This window comes from Oryctolagus cuniculus, chromosome 13 (genome assembly GCF_051225735.1).
Source record: "Oryctolagus cuniculus isolate XC-2025 breed Fujian yellow rabbit chromosome 13, ASM5122573v1, whole genome shotgun sequence".
Taxonomy (NCBI): Eukaryota; Metazoa; Chordata; class Mammalia; order Lagomorpha; family Leporidae; genus Oryctolagus; species Oryctolagus cuniculus.
The window spans coordinates 93,069,560-93,091,284 of record NC_142879.1 but is presented as its reverse complement, the minus strand read 5'-3'; positions in this window follow the sequence as shown (position 1 = coordinate 93,091,284).

Below are 21,725 nucleotides of genomic sequence, written 5' to 3'. Positions count from 1 at the left end.
GCTTGGAAATCAAATTCAAGACTCATAGGTCCTCTCAGTTTTGCTTGTGGGATTTTAGAAGGAGGATATCTTGGTCTTGCAGAATTTATTTTTCACAAAGCTGCAGTATCACATACTTGCAATAGACATTAGAATCCAAATATATACTGATGAATTCTTGAGCTTTGCTAACTATGGAGTTCACATACAAGAAAATAAAATTACTGTATTACTAGAAAAACTTTGATTTACATATGCCAAGAAATTAGAAATACTGCTTTAAAAAAGAAGCTCAATTATACTAATATACACAAAACAATTTATTTTGAATTAGTTTTTTTGTTTTTTTTTTTTTTTTTTGGACAGGCAAAGTGGACAGTGAGAGAGAGAGAGAGAGAGAAAGGTCTTCCTTTTGCTGTTGGTTCACCCTCCAATGGCCGCCGTGGCCGGCGCGCTGAAGCCGGCGCACCGAAGCCGGTGCACCGCGCTGATCCGATGGCAGGAGCCAGGTGCTTCTCCTGGTTTCCCATGGAGTGCAGGGCCCAAGCACTTGGGCCATCCTCCACTGCACTCCGGGGCCACAGCAGAGAGCTGGCCTGGAAGAGGGGCAACCGGGACAGAATCCAGCGCCCCGACCAGGACTAGAACCCAGTGTGCTGGCACCGCAAGGCAGAAGATTAGCCTAGTGAGCCACGGCGCCGGCCTTGAATTAGTTTTCCAACATGAATTGTGTCTTGAAAAATCAGTGTGTGTTGTTCTAGAAGAATGAACTGTTAGAATGTCTGATAGCAGAGACTGAAGAAAAATGGAGAACTTGATGTACACCATGGCTATTTCACCCATGTGAAATCACTGATTCCACAGGCAACAGCTCTTTTGTGTTTGCCTGGTGCAGTGTATTTTGCTTTGTAGTTTTAGAGTGTCCCTATTACATTCCCACTACATCTAGACTGATTTGAAGGAATGAGCCATTTCCAGCTAACTTGTGACCCCTTAAGAATTATCTCAGTACCTAAATGCCAGTAGTAATCAACAAATATTTGCTCATTCTAAGAATTAAATGTGATTTAGATTATTTTAAGATGATTTTTTAATAAAATAATGATGGAAATATCCAACTTAAAATGTTTTATCTTATTTTTTGAAGGCATATCACAATGTCTGCACGGCATGTGAGTCCCATTTCTTTAGTTGTAAAGCATCAGAATTGTAAAAGTCTGCATCTAGATTTTCATAAAATCTTCTGTCAGTCTTCTTTGGGCTCAAAACCTTGGTGTCTGCGTTTGGATATGGTCATAAACTTTCTTTACACACCCTCAAAACGGCAGTGCCATCAGCTAATTGCTCCTTCAATCAGCCACCTGTGCTGCAGGAGCTGCACTGCGACACACAAATGGACACTGGCAACTGAAACATGAAACTATAAGAAGAGCTGTGACGAATGGGAGGCATCACCTTAATCCAAAATCATGCAGGCCATCACAGCATGCCATGCCAACATGAACAGTAATCACAGTATAAAAAATAGCTATCAAAATATAAATACAGTCCATTGCATGCCAGGTAGCCACATATTTTAATACACAAGAACTGTGGTTAAATAAACATCAAATAACAGTGAAATAAGTGAGCAGATTGACACTCAGAGAACAAAACAAAAAATTTTTAAATATTAAATTCATCTTCAATGAACAGATGAATGAATGAAAATGCATAAGATTTTAGAAAAAAATGGCATCCTTTTATATGAGCATGTAATATATTCTCTGAATGTGGAATGTGGTGTTTTCTATTCTAAGGTATTATTATCTCTTTCAGTCTTCTCTGTAACAAGTCTGTTACTTTGTATGATGATTATGTGAAAAATAACAGAATAACACATATCCTGCTAGCAAAGAGAAATACTGTAGAGTTCACAACCCACCCTTATCTATCACTCAAAATTGTATTGCTCCCCTAAAGGCAAAATGGTGTAAATGCCTAATTTTTCACATGTTAAATTTCTTTTGTTCCTTTTCTCCAACTCAAACTACAATATCCCAAAGAATACCATAAAAATTGGGACACCCCATATGTGCCACATTAACTACATCTGAAGGGCTACTTATGAATTGGTAAAGAGTAGTTTTGACTCTCAAATATTTTTGCTTTCTATGATCATCTTCAACAATCGTGTTAAAAACATGTTGTACTAGGGACTGGCCTTGTGGTGCAGTGGGTTAAGTTGCTGCCTATGATGCCTGCATCCCATAAGTACCAGTTTAAGTGTCAGCAGGTATACTTCCAATCCAGCTCCTGGTAATGAACCCAGAAAATCCTTAAAGGATAGCCTGCATGCTTGGGTTCCTGCCACGCATGTGGGAAACCCAGATGCGGTTCCAGGCTTCTGGCTTCTTCCTGGTCCTGCCTGGACCATTGTGGCAATTTAGGGAGTGAAGCAGTGGATGGAAGATCACTTTCTGTCTGTAAGTCTGCCTTTCAAATAAATAAATAAATCTCTCTTCTTAAAAGTTGTCCACTAATATCATAACCAGTAAAGTTAATAAGAAAAAACGGATATGTGGTTGCTTTATTAAATTTGTTTACTGAACTTATTTTATTAAAAAATGCATTCAAGAAAAATTCGCACATGAAACCAAAAATTAGATGATTGTTAATACTCTTCATTTAATTTTGATAAGTAACACAGAAACACCCAAATCTTTATTTTCTTTAGAATTGTGGTATTAGAGTTCTGCTTACATTTAAATTGTATTTAATCATACATGGTATAAAGAGAGCCCTTCATAATTTTCAGAGTTTTTAGTTGTTTAGTGTGTAAATGGGAATATAAATACCTCTCTCATGGGAAGTTCTGAGACTTAAATGAAACAAAATTACAATCATAGGCAGTATACTAGTATGTTCAAAATGTGACTTCCCACTATCTTACTTTTTTAGTTGAAGGAAATGTATTGAAAGTCCAGGCAGATTAACTTATTTTATTATAGTATATTGAGAAAAATAAGATATCTTCCCTAATACTACCTAATATCAATAGAGTATTTTTAAGTGTCTCTGTTCTCCTCCTACTCCTCTTCTTTCTTCTCCTGCTCCTCCTCTTCCTCCTCCTTTCTTTCCTTTTAATTTATTTGAGAGGCAGAATCACAGAGAGAGAGAGGCAGAGACAGAGAGAGCAAAGTCTTCCAACAGCTGGGTCACTCTTCAAATGGCCACAATGGCTGGAGCCAGGCCGATCCAAAGCCAGGAGCCCAGAGCTTCCTTGGGGTCTCCCATGTGGGTGCTGGGGGCCCAAGCACTTGGGCCATCTTTCAATGCTTTCCCAGGCCACAGCAGAGAGCTGGAACAGAAGAGCAGCTGGGACTTGAAAGGGCACCCATATGGGATGTTGGCGCTGCAGGCGGAAATCCGCTCCACTACCCCACAGCACTGGCTTCCTGAGTATTTTACTTTAAATAACTTTTTTGCCCTTAAAACATTCAATTGAAGTAGGTGCTAATACTGTCCTTATTTTACAAAACTGGCAAAGGAGCTGAAAAGAAGAGACATTCCCCAAGTTACAGAGCTGGTTAGTGGCAGAACATGGATTCAGTGTGGAGGCAGAGCAGCCTTGATCAACTCCAGACTGTGATGTTACATTGCCTCGCAATCCAAGATAAGGAAAATGATCTGTCACATAATTTAAAAAAAAAAAAAAAAGTATTGGAATCAATGTCTTCTTTTTCAAGTTGACTATTCTGTTGTGATCCCTTTTAAACTAATCCATGTAACATTACTTTACAGGTACTATCATAGTAAAGGTTCTGGAAGATCAAAGCATTTCAAAACTCCTGAAGTCCCACAGAAATGTAAGCCCCTCTGAGAGCAATGGCCATGACTGGCTGGACAACTCTAGAAATCCCACTGTGAAAAATGAGAAATGATTACTCTGGACATGGGGCTTCCCATGTAGTATATATAATGTTTAGATCAAACTGCCAGCTAATATTCTATCCAAGGCAAGCACTTGCTTATACACAAGCTTTTCCACTTAGACAGGATGAAGAGGTAAGTGAATACAGCTGGAAGTTAAACCATTTGTTCCAGATGGTGCAGATATTTCAAACCTGGTGTTCCCAAGGCTATGCTAGCATGAGGAATTTTGTTGTAGTAGAAGCAATGGTGTTTCGGGGAGTGCAGCATTTACTTCTCTGGTATACGAACAAAAAGCATGCCAACTTAAGGAACTATCTGTGCTCACAAAGCAGAGTATAGACATGGGTGATTATCTACACTATTACGCTTAAAAATACACCTTTGAATCAGAGATATTGTTAGCTTGAGCTGCTTTTGCATAAATAATCTGTTGGTCACTTCACATATTGATTTTTCTATGTAAAATATTAAGAAATCGCATATTTCATTCACTTGTGTGTGTGTGTGTGTTTAATGTAGATGTGCCCACTTAGAGTGTTTTGTGTGAAGAGTTAGGGTCAGGAATAAGTGGGTATCAGAGCAGTACGTCATTGGCCACATGGCCACATGCGGCCAGTGACACTGCCACGCTGCCCACGTGGTTTTCCTACAGCGTCTACTGCTCCTGCTACCAGCAATGTCATTGCCTTTTGTGGTCATGAACACATGGTGATCACCACTGCTGAAATCTCAGACATCCTCTTCAGATCCACAGCTTCACTGTCTTCCACACAGACCCTGGCCTATGCTAGACCATGTTGCCTCATGTGGGATTTGGAATCCTTCTCCCATTTCATTTTGTAACACAGGTGACCTAGGACTTCAAGAACGCCTCATACTCCTGCATCCCCTAAACTGTCAATACCAGCCAGCATTCTGTGTGCTGAACTAGGAAACCCTCTTCCCCAGACCCTACCTGAAGGAGTCTAACAGGCGAGTACATGGCCCTGCCACACTGAGTGCACATCGTCCCCCTCACCCTTCGCAGAAGCATGGAATGAATCCTGGCTTCTACACTGACCAACAATTGTTTTAAAGATTTAGTTATTAATTGGAAAGTCAGAATTACAGAGAGAAAGGGAGAGAGAGAGAGAGATCTTTGATATACTCCTTTACAGCCCAAATGGCCACAGTGGAGACTAGGCAAGGGCGAAGCCAGGAGCCAGGAGCTTCCTCTGGGTCTCCCACGTGGGTGCAGGAGCCCAAGGACTTGGGCCAACTTCCGCCTCTTTCTCAGGTGCATCAGCAGAGTGCTGAATAGGAAATAGAAGAGCTGGGACTCGAACCAGCACTCTTACGGGATGCTGGCACTGTAGACAGAAGCTTAACCCACTAAGCCACAGCACCGGCCCTGCCGACCAGCAATTTAAAGTTGATAAAAGAAAAAAAAAAAAAAAAACTGGTGTTAAGATAATTTGTTTTTCATGTTTAAAATAGGCTACATAAAATATTTTCAACAGGGTTTAGTGATTTAATTAAGCAGGATAGTTCTTAGAGAGTCATTTATAAACTGTAGCCACAGCATTTCTATTGCACACATACACGCACATATTTTCTTCCTGAGATACATTCATACATGGACTGCAGGGACTGATGTTTATTGTTGCTGAAAGTAAACTAATTTGGAAGATAGAATGGGAGCACTACTGTGTAGTAAGAAATGTTCTCTCTAGGCTGAAATTCCAAGGATTGTGAACACATAGGAAAGTGGTAATTATCACCTGCAAATTTCGGTTCCTATAGATTGTTCTGCCTAAAAAGAGTCATTTTTAATTCCTTGAAACTGCAGATTTGACAACATAGATACCATGTATCTATTTCAGATGGGAAAGAAGGAGACAGGTTTGCTCATTCATTTGCCTTCTCATTAATTCATCCAAAATAGGTAATACAAATATTTCTCAAATGTCAGCTGAATGTTACCCACCATTCTATTTTTTAAATTTTTTTGAAGATTTTATTTATTATTTATTTGAGAGGTAGAGTTACAGATGGTGAGAGGGAGAGACAGAGAGAAAGGTCTTCCTTCCATTGGTTCACTCCCCAGATGGTCACAACGGCTGGAATCGTGCCAATCTGAAGCTAGGAGCCAGGTGCTTCTTTCCGGTCTCCCAAGCCGGTGCAGGGGCCCAAGCACTTGGGCCATCCTCCACTGTTTTCCTAGGCCATAACAGAGAGCTGAATTGGAAGAGCGGCAGCAGGAACTAGAACTGGTGCCCATATGGGATGCTGGCGCCATAGGCGGAGGATTAACCTACTGCACCATAGCGCCACCCCCCCCCCCAACATTCTATGCCTGTAGATGTATGAACATAAAGAAAAGGCCTTCTAGCACAGTAGGTAAAGCTGCAGCCTGCAATACCAATATCCCATATGATTACTGGTTCGCGTCCCAGCTGCTCCACTTCCAATCCAGCTCCCTGCTAGTGGAATGGTAAAGGTAGCAGAGAGAAGTTCAAGTGCTTGGGGCCCTGCCACCCATGTGGGAGGCCCTGAGGAAATTCCTGGCTCCTGGCTTCAGCCTGGCCCAGCCCTGGCCATAGTAGCCACCTGGGGAGTGAAATTGCAGATGGAAGATCTCACTCTCTGTCTCTTTCCCTCCCTCTCTTTCTGTAAATCTACATTTCACATAAATAAATACATCTTTTAAAAAAGAAAAAGAAAAGTCCTTGCCTCATGGAAGAATATGAGCCTAGACAAAATAATCAGGTAAATATACATTAGATCAAATTGTGACAAATACTCTGATGAGCTTTTCTTTTTCCGGATCACTGGCCATGGACCAGTCTGCTAGGAGGCCTCTAGTGGGAGGCCTCAGGGCAAATTTGCTCTTTAAACACTTTCTCCATACCACAAGAGACAGATTCTAAGTTAATATATTTATGATCTTTATTTATTGATTGGTTCATATTTGAAAGTCAGTAGTCAGACAATCAAGAAACAGGGAGAAAAAGAAGGGGGGAGAGAAAGAGAGATCTTCCATCTACTGTTTCACCCACCAAATGCTGTCAAGTTAAGACTGAACCAAACAGAAGCCCAGAACTGCATTCAGTCTGTCACATGTGTGGCAAGGACACAAGTACTTGAGTCATTACCTGGTGCATCCCAAGGTGCATATTAGCACAAAACTAGATCAGAAGCAGAAGTGGGACTTGAATTCACCACTGACATGGGAGACAGGCATTGCAAGGGATGACTTAATCAGATGCCCACCACAATGTTTGCACCAAGAGAGTATTAATATTTTGATGAAACAGGGACTGGTGCTGTGGCATAGCAGGTAAATCTGCTGCCTACAGTGCTGGCATAATATATGGGTGCCAGTTCAAGTCCTGGCTGCTCCACTGCTGATCCAGCTCTCTGCTATGGCCTGGGAAAGCAGTAGAAGATGACCCAAATCCTTGGGCCCCTGCATCCGCATGGGAGACCTGGAAGAAGCTCCTGGCTCCTGGCTTTGGATCAGCACAGCTCCAGCCATTGCGGCCAATTTGGGAGTGAACCAGCAGATGGAAGACCTCTCTCTATCTTCCCCTCCTTCTCTCTGTATAACTCTGACTTTCAAATAAATAAATAAATCTGTAAAAATGTTTTGATGAAATAACAATGGAAAAGTTTTCTGTAATAAAGAGGAAGCATCATCTAACACAGCAAGAAAAAGAAAAATGGAAAGTTAGCTGTTAGACTAAAAGCAAAACAGCATACAAGCAAAACAAATGCGTGAAGCAAATGTGGGCAAATGTAGAACATATGGAAGAAATTGCATTCAACCGTGTGTAACATGGCAGGAGTACTACTTAGACTGCCCCCAGGAATCTGCTGTGTTACACCCTCCAGTGTTCATAGCAAAGAAGTGCTTCACACATGACTCCGTGGGGTCCAAGCACGTCTAAGGTCTGATAATAGCACTACAAAGGAATGTCAGCAACCTGAGAGCCATTCACTGAGGAGGAACTAGAGGGTGAGAAACTCTCAAGTCAAGGAATACGCCGGAGAACTCAGTGAACTAGAGCGAAGGCTCTGAGGTAACGTGAGCCCCATGCGTGTCTTCTAGAGGAAGCTTTGTTTCACCAGGGAGTTCAAGAAGAGGAACAGACATTCTCAGGTATCTCCTGAGGGTGATAGTCCCCATGGTCGTCTTTTCTGGATTCACGTGACTACATGCTAACAATGATAATATATGGCATTAGGTACCCAGTAAAGCTTTGTCAATCCTTATGTTTACTGCTTTAAAATGTGAGAGTGACTTTCAAACCTGCCTTTCACTGACCTCCCAGTCAGTCAGTATCAAAGTTAGCTTAATGAAAAGGATCTTCAAGAAGTTCATGGAAAAGCATAGTATAAAAAACTATAAGGAACTTCATTTTTTTGCCTAAAAATAAACTCATCTTCAACTCCACTTGCCATGGAATTTTAGAAGTTATTTCATATAAGAAGAGACCAAAATAGCAATGACTTCAAAAAGATTTTTTATCTCCCATGAAATGAGGAAACCCATCACCTGGAAATTTATGGATTTGGTGACCATGCCATGAAGCTGCAAAGCCTTTCCACACCCTGCTCTACCATTCTTGTGGTGCAGCCTCCATCTTTCCAGCATGATATGGCTACTGATGGTCAACACATGCAAAAGCCTTGCAGGTGGTAGCAAGGAGGAAGCAGAAGGGTGAGCCTCTCCTTCACAGTCTTGCTGGAATTCTCCTACGTTCCTGACTGCAACTGCCCAAAGCATAATCAGGAGCTTTGCTTAGAAGGAAAGAAGAGAAGCAGCTGAGACTTCTGACTGAGTACCTGGTGCCCAGGACAAATGTGAAGTTCTTTGGAGGAATGGAATATATATTGTGATAGGAAATAACTACTCTGCCACACCACTTCTTTTTAAAACGTTATAAATTATGTAGGTAGAAATTTCTTGAAAGAATTTCTGTCATTCATTTCCCCTGGTCCACTTTTGAGTGAGTTCCAGGCATCTTAAGGATAGTTCTTCTCACTCCATTTCCCTCTGAAGTTATTGTGTCTATAAAGGAGAACTACAGCTAAGTGTCCAACAGACTATTAATTCTAAAAATTCCCATATTTAGCAAAAGATCAACTTTTTTTAATGAAATTTAAGTTCAGTAACATTTTTTACACCATTGCTTTATTTGTCTAAGCCTTCTCACATTGCTATAAAGACTTAAAATGGTAATTTATTGCAAAGGCATATAAACCTGAATTAAGCATAAAACTTAACCAGTCCTTCTCCACAGATCAATAATGAGAGAGAGAATCATTTCTTTCTCACAACAGCAGAGCTATGGAATTGGACTGCAAAAAATGGCTAGACCCCTATCAGGTCCTTCCCCTTTAAACTGTTGCTTTATAGATGATTATTGAATTGTTCCTTGAACACCACAAATCTAAATTAACCTGAAATGCAACAGGGATTTCAGGAGTTATATCATGAGTACAGAGGAGAATTTGAAAATATCTCTATTTCGGGAAGCCTTATCTTAATTATTTTCCTTATCGTTGTAAGTAAAACGTTTTCAAACAATGCATGATAAGCCTAAAACTCAAATGCATATTGTCCTGCTTCCTCTGTCCCTACAGCTCAGATACAAAATGTCAGATTCTTGTCCCATTCCCCAACTCTTGGAAGATAGAAATTTCTTTAACAGGTATTTTGTATTTCTATGAATGTCATTTACTAATTCTACCATATAAATTACCAGAGTTGCACTTTTATGGTGAAATATTGTACTTTGTAGGCTAGCTAAAACAATGAGTTAGAAAAAGAAAATAATTTGATTTACTGGCTTATTGATGAAATATAAAGCATACCAAAAATTGTGATGACCAAAACAAAACAAAAGAAAGTAAAAACAAAACAAAACAAAACAAAACAAACAAACAAACAAAAAACAGCAAAACCACAGATGTGTTAACTTTCTCAGTGACTGTCATACTGCCCCAACACAGTAAATTGGGTTAGACATTCAGGCATCCAATCATATTAAGGTTAAAAAAAATAAATATGTCAAATGAGGTTTTTGTTGTTGTTGCTATTTTATTTTGTTGAGTACTGCTATGATTAGAAAGACCCATAGTTATTGTTAGTAATTCCTAACATACTGGTCAACTTCTGAAGAAATTGAATAAATTTTCTTTAATGTGATGAGCTCATTATAAGCCAGGTAAACTGAAAATTCTCTTTAAGTTGCCACCTTGACACTATCTGAGTTAAGTGAAATGACATTTTAGCAGATCTAGTCTCTCAACTTAAAGTAGAAGCAATGAGACTGGATAGTCACATTCTGTCTCATGTTTTGCAGCCAAGTTGAAGATAAGTAGAGATAGGAATACTCAGTTGACATATTCAGTGGAAATAGGAGGAGTTAGTGTTAGCCAACATGTTGGACAGTAATGATGGCACAGGAAATCCCCTGTGACGTTTTGCTTATAAAATCAATCTATTCACACATATGTAGACTAAAAAATCAGAAATGCACTCAGTTTTTATTTACACACTAATAGAAGACACAAAAGCAAATAGTTAATTTCAGCAGTATTGTAAATTGGTGTATTTTTGACACATATGTCCTCTTGTTTCTAAAGATTATTGAATTTGCATAGCATATCTCCACACATAGACATAGAGACACACAATTGTGGTAAGGATTCTTAATTGGATAATGCACACGCAATTTCTGTTAGTATCAGTTTTAAAACTTCTGAATGAAAATGAAACGTCTTGAATTATTCTTAGAATTAAATTAATTTAATATTTAAAAATCCTATCAGCTCTATTGAAGTTCTTTCAAATTTTGAAAAGATTCCTTAAAGAAGATTGCAAACTTTAAGGTATTCTTCAGCCATTTGCTTTTTAAAGCATTTATAAAAATGTCTGAAACACATTTAGGCTCTTGGAGCAGCTGCAAAATTGTACAGAGAGCTCCAGTTTCCTCCACTGTTATCAACCAACATCACCAGACCTAAGCATACTAGGAAATCATAATTAGTACAGACATCATTTGGAATTCACCTATATTTCTGCCAACTTCCAGTTCATTTTTCCTCCTAGGAGCTGGTCTGGAAAGATGCATTGTATTTAGCCAGCATGTCTCTTTAATCTCCTTTTTCTCTGCCTTTTTTTTTTTTTTTGTCTGTTTAACTTCTGGCATCACAAGGTTTTCCAGACTAATGTTTTATTTATAATACCCCAGCTTAAAAGTCTGCTCAAAGGAGCCCAATTTCTTTTTATAAGGATAATTATATTTATAAATAAAATCTGAATAGTTACTAGGTGTTATCATTGCTATTGAACTACCAACATTTCTAAAACTCACTTAGTGATACATATTACTAATATGAATATTATCCATGGGTCTCTTAGTGATATATATTCCACACAGACACACTGTATATATTTTTCATAATGCATACTTTGCAAATGCTATTCCTGAATTTCAACCTCTTTCTTCATGAAAATAATTCATACCACTTGTTGTAAGTTGCTTGAACAGGATCTAATCTGAGGCACCAAGAAATATTAGACATTAGTCAGAAAACAGTCTTCCTTCAGAGCCATAAGAATTTTGCTAAAACTCAAGCAAGAACAACTATCAAATTTACTGTGAAGTTTGGCTATAAGAATGATGAAATCTTTGATTCTTTATGACAAAAACTATGAGGACAACGAATATCAGCATTTTATGGATGGATAATTTATTTTAAGAAGGGACAAGATAATGTTGAAGATAAGAACATAACAACAGATAGTCCATTTCAATCTGTGAGGAACAAAATAGTCTTGTTCATGTCCAAACTGAAGAAGACTGACAACTAACCTCAAAAGAACCAACCCCACAGACATCGGTTTAGTTTGCTTTTCATTACCCTACTGAAATATGTGAGAAGAGCTTCTTGGGAATGAAAAAGGTTTATTTTAGCTTATGGTTTGAGAGTTACAGTTCAGGATTAGGTAGCCTCACAGTCCATCACCTATGAAGGCTGGCACGGTTGGTGTGAGTCAGGAAGCAGAGAGAGAACAGTTACCATGATTTGAACTTTAATTACCCAAACCTTTCACAAAGATCACTCTCTGAGGGCACATCCGCAGTGACCCAAGGACCCTCCAGCAGTCCCACTTCCTAGCTACCATAATTAAATAAAATCTACACCCTTAATCTTTAAACCATTAAGACATCTATGTTTAAACAGGTGCGTGAATTGTGGTGAGACAAATCCTATTCAACCCATAACATCTTGCATTTGGTTCTCAGAAACTCATGTTATTCTCGAACACAAAATACCCTCATGCCATCTCATATGTATCAAAGACTTGACTCTGTCCAACTTTAATTTAAAGTCTCACCTTCAGCCTCACCTGAGACTGAAGACAACTCACTTAAGCTGTGAACCTATAAAATTAAAAACCAGGTATATATTTTCAAGATAAAACATGGACAGGCCAAGAGTATATACTTCTCCTTCAAGCTGGGAAGACAAGGAAATAGAAAGACTAAATTGGTCCAATGAAAGAATGAAATCCCAGAGGCCAAACATTAAGTTGCACAGTCCCATGTCCAATGTCTTCACACTGTGTTGGGAACTGGGCTCCCAGTACCTTGAGAAGCCCTTACAGCTTTGATGATCACTATCCATGTTTCAGTTCTTAGAGATGGGAGTCTCATCTCTGTAGCCCGGCTAGGCATTGACCTAGAGGAAGCTCCTTATAATGACTCAGACCCTGGAATGCATCTCTTATTCAGAACACAATTTATTTAAAACATCCATTGGAAATCTTTTTGCCTCCACTGTCCTGTTGACTTTTGCCATCTGGCTGTACTGTTAGGTTGCACACTGCTGTCTGAAAACTCCCTAGATTGGCTGTTGCACTGCTTACAGCTTTCATCAACAGGTGTCTTACATTGCTGACTTTCCTACTAAATCAGAGTTCCCACTGTGGCTCCACTATCACATCTTAACTACACATTTCCTCATCCAAGGGTTCCAACCCTGCAGCACCATGTTGCTTGGACTTAGAGATTTTCCTTTGGAATCTTGGTGGAGGCTCCCATGACCTTATAACTTCTGATTTCTGCACACGTGCAAAGTTAGTTCAACTGGACAGCGCCAAGGTCTGTTGCAAGCGGGAAGCATGGATGGACCCGGCAAGCCAGAATCTCAGCCAGTGCACAATGAGCAGGGCCCACTAGGACTCCTTCATGAAAGGATTTCATGTGGGAGGAAGCTTGTATCTCATTAATGATTGCCAGTTTAAATCTTGGTTACTCTGATTCTGACTCAGCACTCAGCTAATATACCTGGAAAGCAACAGATGATGGCTCAAGTACTTGATTCCCTGCCAATCATTTGGGAAACACAGATGGAATTCCTGACTCCTGACTTTGGTCTCTCCCAGCCCTGGATGTTGAAGCCATGTAGGTAGTGAACTGGTAGATGGAAAAATCTCCTTCTCACTCTGTTACTCTTCCTTTCAAATAAATAAGTAGATTCTAAGAAAAATAAATTTGTAGTTTTTTACAGAGATTTTGTATGTTTCAGGATCTAACAATACATCTTAAGGGTCTAGAAAAATAAGAACAAACAAAACCCCAAATTAGTAGGAGGAAAGAAATAATTAAAATTAGACAAGAACTAAACAGAATTAAGACAAAAGTGATAGAAAAGCTCAGTTAAATGAAAAGATTTTTTTTTTGAAAAATAAACAAAATTGATACAACATTGACCCAAATAATGCCCAAAAAAGTTGGGAGTGGGAGAAGACCCAAATTAATAAAATCAGAGATGAAAAAGGAGATGTTACAATGGATATCACAGAAGTAAAAAAAGAATGGGGGGGGTGGCATCGTGGAGCAGTAGGTTAATCCTCTGCCTGTGGTGCCACCAGCATCCCATATGGGCGCTGGTTCTAGTCCCGGTTGCTCCACTTCCAATCCAGCTGTCTTCTATGACCTGAGAGAGCAGTAGAGGGTGACCAAGGTCCTTGGGCCCCTGTACCTGTGTGGGAAACCAGGAAGAAGTGCCTGGCTCCTGGCTTTGGATTGGCGCAGTTCTGGCCATTGTGGCCATTTGGAGAGTGAACCAATGGAAGGAAGACCTTTCTCTCTGTCTCTCCCTCTCACTGTCTGTAATTCTACCTCTCAAATAAAAAGAAAAAAAAGAATGGAGAGTTACTACAAGCAGCTTTTTGGCAACAAATTCTGAAATATAGAAGAAATGGATAGATTCTAGATACATAAAACCTATCAAAATTGACTCATGAAGACACAGAAAACCTAAATAGACCAATAACCTAGACTGACATTGAATCAGTAATAAGGTCCCTCCCAAAAAAGAAAATCCCAGGACCAGATGGTTTCACTGCTGAATTCTACCAAACTTTTAAAGAAGAACTAATTAGAATTCTTCCCAAACTATTCAAAACAATTAAAATGGATGGAATCCCCCCAAACTATTTCTACGAGACGAGCCTCACGTTGATTCCAAAACCAGAAAATAATACAACAAAGAAAACTAACTATGGATCAATATGCCTGATAAACATAGATGCAAAAGTCCTCGACAAAATATTAGCTAATAAAATCCAACAACACAATAGATAGAAATATCAATTACTCAGACCAAGTAAAATTTTTCCCTGGTATGCAATTATGGTTCAACATATGCAAATCAATAAATGTGATACATCACATTAACAAATTAAAGAATAAAAGCAGTATTTCTCAATTGATTCAGAGAAAACATTTGAGAACACAAAATATCCTTTTGTGATTTAAAAAAATTTTTTTAAGTAACACAATTAAGGCAAAATATGAAAAACCCAGAGCCAGTATCATATTGACTGGGATAAAATTGAAAGCATTTCCACTAAGATCTGGAACCATACAAGGATGCCTTCTTTCACTGCTGCTATTCAATATATTTCTGGAAGTTTTAGCCAGACACATTAGGCAAGATTGAAAAGATACAAATTGGATAAAAGGAAGTCAAATTATCCCGGTTTGCAGATGACATTATCCTATATATTGGTGAATCAAAAGAATCCACTAAGAGACTATTAGAATTGATAAGATAGTTTGATAAACTTTCAGGGTATAAAATCAACAAACAAAAATCAGTAGACTGTATACACAAAGTCAAGGCTGAGAAGAACCTGTAAGAACAGTCCCATTCAGAAAAGCTACAAAAAATGTATATACCTTAGGATGAATCTACCCAAGGATGTGAAAGATTTCTACAAAGAAAATCACAAAGCATTAAAGAAATAGTAGACTCCCCAAATGGAAAAAAATCTTTTACGTTCGTGGATTGGAAGATTTGATATCATCAAAATGTCCATATTACCCAAAGCAATGAATGGATTCAATGCAATCTGAATCAAAATACCAAGGACATTCTTCTCAAATCTAGAAAAACAGTACAGAAATTCATATGTAAACACAAGAGAATCCAAATATCAAAAGCAATATTAAGCAACAAAAACAACACTGGTTTTCAAGACATACTACAGAGTAGTTATAATCAAAACAGGTTTGAACTCAAAATGTAGACCAAGGGAACAGAATAGAAGCCCAAGAAATCAATAAACACACCTACAATGAATTAATCTTTGACAGGTGTGGTAAAATCAAAGCTGGAGAAAGAGCAGTCTCTTCAATAAATGGTGTTGAGTATATTTATCTAAATTTATCTAAGCAAGATATAAGATACCTTAGACCTTGTACAAAAATCAACTCACAATGGATCAAGGATCTAAATCTTCAACCTGATACTATCAAATTACTAGAGAAAAACATTGGGGAAACCATTCAAAACATTGGCATAGGCAAAACTTGGAAAAGACCCCAGAAGCACAGGCACTCAAAGCTGAAATTGACAAATGAGATTACACCAAGATAAGAGCCTCTGACCTACAAGGAAGTAAAGTGGCAACTTGCAGAATTGAAAATAGCTGCAAGTTATGCAACTAACAAAGGATTAATATCCAGAATCTTTAAAGAGTTCAAGAAACTCAACAACAGCAAAATAAACAACCCAGTTAATAAGTGGGCAAATGATATAAACATACATTTTTCAGAGGATGAAATTCAAATGGCCAACAGACATGAAAAAATGCTCAGGATCACTATCCATCAGAGAAATGCAAATAAAAACCACAATGAGGTTTCACCTCATCTCAGTTAGAATGGACCATCCACAAATCAAAAAATAATAAATGCTGGTGAGGATGTGGGGAAAAAGGTATCCTAATCCACTCTTCGTAGGAATGTAAACTAGTACAATCATTATGGAAGGCAATGTGGAGATTCCAGAGAAATATGAAAGTAAGTCTACCATATAGCCTAAGTGGTAGCCCAAGTGTTCACAGTGAAGCCATAGCCTCCTGAATATTGGACATGCCTGTGCTCCTGCTTCTGCCTAAGCAGGCCTTGTGAAGGCATGCATTCATAAATGCGGCTGCAGTAAGCCAAAGGTTTGGGATATTATTAGATATTACTTTTAGGAAAACTCCTTATCATACTCCAGAGACAGAAGATGAGTCAGGAGCAACATGACATCAGGAGCAACTTGAACTTTTGCTTCCTGCTATAAATATGTCACATGATGCTTACTTCCCGTCTTTGTGCCTGCTTGTTATTCTTTTGCAATGATTACTCCAACCGCACATTCTTAATTGTTGTTACTTACCGTATGACCCAGCCATCCTACTCCTGGGAATTCATCCAAACAAAGGAAATCGGTATTTAAAAGAGTTACTTGTTCATCGCATCTCAGTTCACAATAGCTAGGAAATGGGATCAACCCAGATGTTCATCAACTGATAACTGGATAAAGAAAATGCCATATATATATTCACATGATGGAATACTAGCCAGCCATAAACAAGAATGAAACCCTGTCATTTGTGAAAAAGTGTATGTGATTGGAAACCATTATGCCCAGTGCAATAAGGCTATCCCCAAAAGACAAGTATCATATGTTTTCTCTGACATGTGGTAGTTAATATAGAAAACACAAAATGTATATGAGTGAAATGGACATCCCGTTATTTGATTGTTGTTTTTAGCCCTTGTTTTTTACTCTTGTAGAATTGTGGTCTTGTTACTTGTGGTGTTTGGGATTCAGGGTTTTTTCAGGAATTCAGTAATAGAAATGTGTTCCATAGAGAATCTTCCCAGAGAAGCTCTTGCTTAGTTAAAAATGCATGGTGGTTGTAAGAAGGATCAGATCAGATGGCTCTGTGATTATATGAGTTTTAAGAGTTATAAATCTATTCCTGTGGAACTGTGGTCTTTCCACTTTTTCCTTGTTGAACATGATGGTGAGTGGTGCCTTAAGCCTGTGATTGTAGAGTGGACTGAAATTATATTATTGCAAAAATTGAAACAAATGGTAGAAAGGAGAGGGATTAAGGGAGGAAGGGAATTAGAATTGCACCTATGAAATACATGAAATCTGTCCTCTTTATATTAACGACAATTTTAAAACCTAAAGCCTCTATGTTCTCAAACCTTTTGCATTTAATTTCATAAATTTTTAATAAAATCTAAAATTATTTGATGCTTTCAGAATTTGCTTAATGCTGCTCAACACTACAAATAGTTCAATTTATATGATTAAAAATTTTAAAAATAAAGTATATATGACAATATATGTAGAGTTTTGACTTTTAGCAAAAAAGGCTGGTATCTTCAAGGGAAAATTCTATTTTCTGGTTTCTTTCATTATCCTGGATTTACTCACCCTAACCCTCCACTTCACTGAGCAGCAGATTCGGTAGGGTACCAGAGCCCAAGGAGACAAAGTAAATCGGTGCTAATGTTGAAAAATGGATCCATCTGTGGTTGCTTATGTGCCTAAGAAATGCATGTAACTCTTCTACTCGGGAAAACCATTGACTGGACTATTTAGTACAGATGCTACTTCCTGCTAAGGTGCTATTTGATTAGATCAATTGTGCTTCCTGCTAAAGGTCTAGAAAGAATCCACCTTCTGAAACAATGTGGAAGAGTGAGTTTTTTCTATAAACACTGCAAATGTATTTTCTTATGGAAAGCATGGTGTACACTTCATTAGTGTCCCCAGCTGAGCAAGACATCCCCATGCAAAGCTTGTTAAGAAAAACTGTCAGACTCATCTTGTGGGGGACTGCTGGAATCTAGGATAGATTATGTAGAGTGTCTGCGGATACATCCTGAGATGTTAGGAATTAGCTCCCTAACCCTGGTTGCTATTTCCAACAATTTTATTCCTTGCCACTTCATAACAGCTTTTCTTTCTTATCCCATATTCTGCTGTATGTTGGTGCATGTGTGTGTGTATGTTTGTGTAGTCTCCATCCATGTGAGAGTTCAATCAATTTATTGCTCTCTATTGGTGTAAAGAATACCCAAATGTAATATTCAGCATCTTACATATTTCTGAAGTGATATCATATGTATACTTTAACTCACATTAAAATTAATCTGACTTTGAGGAAACATGGACTTGGGGGTATTAAAGCTCATTAGGACTCGAACATAAATTTAAATTTGAATATGCTATTAAATAGGTGTTTTTAAGTTTTCAGACTCGTTTTATTACTCTTAATGTTGTTTTTCATTGTAATTACAGTCAGAAATTATTGGATTAATTGCCTTCCTACCTCCCTTTTTCCTTTTGATGAGAGTTTGCTTTTTTGCAAATCCATAGAATTACATGAGTGACCCCCCAGCGTCTATGCATGTCCTTTATTGTTAAATTGTAACAATCAATGGAAAGAGAAGGCTCATCTGAATTGGACTAGCCTACTCATAGTTCTTTCACAGGACACTGGAACTAGGACTGAGACACTTACTCAATTTCTTTATCACTCACTAGGTCCTTACCTTGGTTATAGTTTTGGTGATCTTGACTTATGCCACATGAACCAATAATCAAAAAAATACAGTGCAAGAGACAAGAACAACGCCTTTTTCCAAGGTCTTTCATTACAGATGGGTGTTTGGGATAATTTAAACCATCTGTGATTAAGGTTTCCTCTTTTTTCTCTCCTTTTTCAAGTATTTCATTCTTAAAAAAAGTAAAAGTACAAAAATAAAAAAGTGGTTTTTTATTTATTTATTTTTATTTTTGACAGGCAGAGTGGACAGTGAGAGAGAGAGACAGAGAGAAAGATCTTCCTTTGCCGTTGGTTCACCCTCCAGTGGCCGCCGCGGCCGGCGCACTGCGGCCGGTGCACCTCGCTGATCCGATGGCAGGAGCCAGGTGCTTCTCCTGGTCTCGCATGGGGTGCAGGGCCCAAGCACTTGGGCCATCCTCCACTGCACTCCCTCGCCACAGCAGAGAGCTGGCCTGGAAGAGGGGCACCGGGACAGAATCCAGTGCCCGGACCGGGACTAGAACCCGGTGTGCCGGCGCCGCGAGGTGAAGGATTAGCCTTGTGAGCCGCGGCGCAGGCCAAGTGTTTTTAAAAGCTTTAGAAGAATATAATAGGGCTTTATGACATAAAGAATTATCATTCAGTTCAGATTCATTAGAATTATCAGTAAATAAAACTATGCGTTAACTCAATCTCAAACACCTCATGAATGTAATAATTATCAAATGTTTGGAAAGGCAAATTCATAAGAGATGACAACATCTGAGTAACTTCACGGTAACCCAGAATATTACTTAAATATACTAACATGAGAAAAAAATGTGAAAGTCTCATGAGACTTAAGAAATAAATGTTTTATTTACTGAAAAAACAAATAGCCTTGTGAAATTTTGTATTGTATTTCTGATTATCAACATCAAACGGATGTTTTATGGGACAGTATTGTGGCACAGGTTAGGCCACCACTTGGGATGCCTGCATCCCATATTGAATGCCGGTATGGAATACTGTCTCTGCTTCTGGTAACTTCCTGTTACTGAGCACCCTGGAAAATAGCCTATGATGGCTAAAGTAAATGGGTTCTGTGTCACCCATGTGAGAAGCCCAAATGGGTTTCCTTGCTTCTGGCTTTGGCCTGCCCCAAAGCTGATTGTTGCAGGCATTAGGGAAGTGAACAGGTGGATGGAGTCAAACTCTATCCCCTCCCTCTTGCTCTCTTTCCTTCCTGTCCTTCAAATAAATAGAAATAATATTAAACGTTAATTTGTTTTTCTGTCTGACAATAATCATCAAGCAGCATTTAGTGTTAGGTAAGAAGGAAGGCATATTTTGTCAGTTTTAGCATATATTCATGCATGCACATCATATTTTTAGCACCCGCCTCTTGTAACATGGCATCCCAAATGGACTCTGCTTATGTCTTGACTACTGCACTACCAATCAAAATCACTACTAAGGGCCTAGGAAAAGCAGTGGAATATGGTCCAAGTATTTGGGCTCCTGCCAAGCCTTTTAGAAACCCAGATACAGTTCCTGGTTCCTGGCATTGGCCTGGCCCAGCGCAGGCCATTGTAGCCATTTGGGGAGTAAATCAGAGGATGGAAGATTTCTCTGTCTCTCCCTATCTCTCTGTAACTTCAGCTTTCAAATAAATAAATGAATCTTAAAAAAAAAAAAATTCCTAATGAATACACAGGAGAAATCTTGGAACTAATTAGCAATTATAGCAAAGTTGCAAAGATTAATATACAGATGTCAGTTGTCATCTTATATACCAACATGAACAACTGAAATCTGAAATTAAACAACAGTGGCCAGAGTTGTGTGCACTGTGTTGGGCTGCCACCTGCAATACTGACATCCCATATCAGAGTGCTAGTTCAGGACCCACTTGTTCTGCTTCCAATCCAGCATCCTGCTATTGCACCTGGGAAGATAGTGGAAGATAGCTTATTTACATAGGCCCCTGTTACCCACATGGGAGACCCTGATGGAGTTCCTAGCTCCTGGTTTCTGCCTGGCCTAGTCCAGAGCACTGTGACCATTTAAGGGGGAAGGGAAAACCAGCAGACAGAATACATATCTCTCTTGCTCTTTGTCTTTCCTTTTCTGTCTATCATAATTTTCAAAATAATTTTAAATACAATACCATTTATATTTGCACTCCACAAATAGAAATAAATATAAATTGTTTAATTTTTATTAATATAAAAGGAATAGATCTCATATTTTATAGGTATAATTATAAGAAGATAACAATACTGTCCTCCTTTACTCTCTCCCTCCTTCAGTCTCCCCTTCCATCCATTCCTTTATTTTTGCAAAAACTACCCTATAATCACAGGCTTAATTTACAACTAACCAAGAGAACATACTTTTCATTGCACAGTTTGATGATATTTTTCCCAGGAAATTTTTTTTATTCCCAAACTGAAGATAAATAATAACTTGTTCTGTATCTACAGATACATTTCTTAAACTAAGGACACTCTGCTTAAACTTTAATTTCTATTATTATATTCTTGTAGGCCTTGTATTTCATTCCTGTCAATCAATTCTTAATTGTACAAGGACCTCAAATGGGAGCAATTTTTAAAGTAGTTGACTGCAGTCAAGTTAGTCAATGTCCCATATCAATTAGGACTTTTACAATATTGAAATAGCTGGAGAATTCCAAATTAAAGGCAACATATTATAATGAGGCATGGAGGGGACGAATTGAACATTGTCCCAGTTGTGATATTTTGGAATAGGTTGTGTCCATATTCGGGGATGGAGGATGGTCCAGTGTCTTCTCCAACATTATGGGAGCTAAGGGACCCAACCTAAAGTTCTCAGAAGCACAATTTCTATTTATTCGGCCTGACTCAAATTCCAGGCCAAAAATGAATCCACTAGAGAACATGAACAATGTAGACAGCTTTTT